The 2,520-nt window shown below is 52.9% G+C and overlaps 1 pseudogene; it reads left to right on the forward strand.

Annotated features, from left to right (window-relative positions):
• The first annotated feature begins 2,412 nt into the window (after positions 1-2,412).
• LOC115868492 lies at positions 2,413-2,511 on the forward strand (annotated as a pseudogene).
• Positions 2,512-2,520: the final 9 nt, after the last annotated feature.

The raw sequence follows: 2,520 nt of genomic DNA on the forward strand, positions 1-2,520 counted from the left end.
CTCTCAGATATTGTAACTGAGAAGCACTGAAGGGGAAGTTCCTTTATCGCTTATACCATCATGAATGTGACCTCTTATAAGAGGAGGCATCAGGGGAGAGCCAGGCAGCTAGTAGGCACTCTTCAAATTCATCTAGATGGCTACTTTCTCTGTCTGTCTGTCTCTCCCTTTCTTTCCCCATGATGGACTGACTCCAATGAGTTAGATCATAGCTTCTTCTTCTTGCTACACATTCAGGCCTCTCCATGCCCCTCTTTGGTCCCATTATTGCTCTGCCTTTACAGAGCAGTGCTAGAGTTTAGCCTGGAGGTTTGACCGGTGAGAAAGGCCATTTCCATGGATGGGTACAACCATTCTGTTTGCTGATGTCCCAGGGGCCCAGGGTCACTTGGCTGGTGTGGCTCCAGGGCAGGCCTGGGGCCTGATGGAGGGCTGCCCAGCCTTGGTCAGAAGGCTTGGCTTCTCCTCTCCCTGGGGGACCATGGAGAGTTCCTGGATCCAACCCCCACTCAAGCTTGATGATTCCGGAGCACCAAGTACAGCCCAGACTGAGAGTGCAGATCTGCCAACTGTCCCTTGGCCATTAACGCACACACATGCTGCAGTCAGCCAGCCCTGTGTCTTCCACCACTGTTGTCACTAGTGCCACGGAGTCGGCTCCAACAGAAGGAAGCATAGTCCGGTCCTGCGACCAGGGTCCCGGAGGTTGGTATGTACGAGTCCATGGCTGTGACTGCTGGGTGCTGGCAGAGTATGTTAGGCTGGGTTGTGTAGAGAGACAAAGGCCAGTCATACTCACCTAGGCACAAGAAAGAACTTCAGATCAAGAAGCAACGTTATACCCAGAAGGCATCCGAGCCCAGTGCAACTCAAGTCCATCAATCCAAGGCTAGCCAGGGCCTTTTTCTGACTTCTGTAGCTGCAGACCCAGGACGGAGAGGGGTGAACCAGGAAGCGGGAAGATCAGCCAAAGTCGATGGAAACATGGCAGGGCACCGACAGCTCTCAAGGTTAGGTGGCTTACACAGGGCCGCCCCTGGAGGCAGGTAGAAGAATCCTAGCAAGCAGGAAGGCAAAGTGGTAGAGAGAGAGGTTCCCAGTTTCTTCCTTATAAGAAGGCCACGCCCCCTAAGAAGGCATCATCAGGCTGTGACCTGATTGACAGGTTGGCTTCCACCCCGACACTTACATACACATTCAAGTTGACATAGAATCTAACTGCACAGAACCTTCCAACCTGGGGAGGCTTATCTTCCAGCATTATCTTGGATAATGGGTCGCTCTGCTGTGATCACTGGCTTCTCATCAGCTGACTTTTAGAAGTCAACCACCAGGGCTGTCTTCCTAGTCTGTCTTAATTTGGAAACTCTGAGGGAACCTGGCCACTGTGGGTGACCCTCCTGGTATTTGAAATACTGGTGGCTTTGCTTCTGGCATTGCAATGAACATGCCAGCAACCTGACAGACAGGCGGTGGCCTCCGCCGATACGCAGAGTGATACAAGTCTGCGCGGCCACCTAGGTGCCCCGGTACCCCGGTGGGTTAGGTGGGGGGCTGCTAACTGGAAGTTAGGCAGTTTGAAACCACCAGCCAGTCCGAGGGACAAAGGCGAGGCTTTCTTCTCCTGTAACTGAGAGCTCTGGGTTCAGATGGACACACCACCACGTCTGGCTAGGTCAGACAAGGTTAATGATTTCATTTCTGGAGGCTCAACTGCTTCCTGAGTGGTTTGGGCTTAAACTCTGAGTACGGGGCCTGGCCCTCAAGAGATCATTCATGCCATTAGCCGGTGACACAGAGGTGGCACAGGTGCTGTGTCTTCCGTCTCTTCTCACTTCCTCTTTCCATTGTATGCCCTCCTCGGGGACCTCCTTCCCCCTACCTCATTTCCGCCGGGGGCACACTAATCTGCCCAGAGGCATTTGCTCCTCGAGTACTGCAAAGTGCCACCTGGGAAACGTGGGGAACTGCACCCCAAGATTCTGTTCCAGCTGGTCTAGCATCTCAAAAAACTCACTGCCATCGAGTCAGACCCTGTAGGATGGAACTGCCCCTGTGGGTGTCTGAGCCTGTAACTTTTCCCAGGGGTAGAAAACCCGGTCATTCCCACACTGGACGGCTGGTGTTTCCGAACTGAAAACCTTGAGGCTAGCAGCCCCCACACAACCCACTCCCCCACCAGGGCGCCACTGGGGCAGCCTAGGGCCCAGGAATCAGCATTGTGGCACAGCTGCCCCTGTGACGTCTGTTCTGGGTCATCTGAGGGCTTCTGGAAACATTTCCCTAAGGCATTGCCAGTAAGAACTGAAGGCATTTTCTTTCTTATATTTACATTTTAATAAGAACTCAAAAGATGTGTGTGTGTGTGTGTGTGTGTGTGTGTATCTCCATTTGAAAATATCAAGACTTTACCCTGCCACAGCTGTGTCATTAGAGGGCAAAGAGAAGAGGGGCTATGTCTAGGCTCAGGGGTCTGACGTGAACCACCTGACTGACTGCTAGCCCCACAGTCCTATTGCA

The sequence above is a fragment of the Echinops telfairi genome, unplaced genomic scaffold, assembly GCF_000313985.2.
Source record: "Echinops telfairi isolate 266 unplaced genomic scaffold, ASM31398v2 ScPeMD7_11;HRSCAF=52, whole genome shotgun sequence".
Classification (NCBI taxonomy): Eukaryota; Metazoa; Chordata; class Mammalia; order Afrosoricida; family Tenrecidae; genus Echinops; species Echinops telfairi.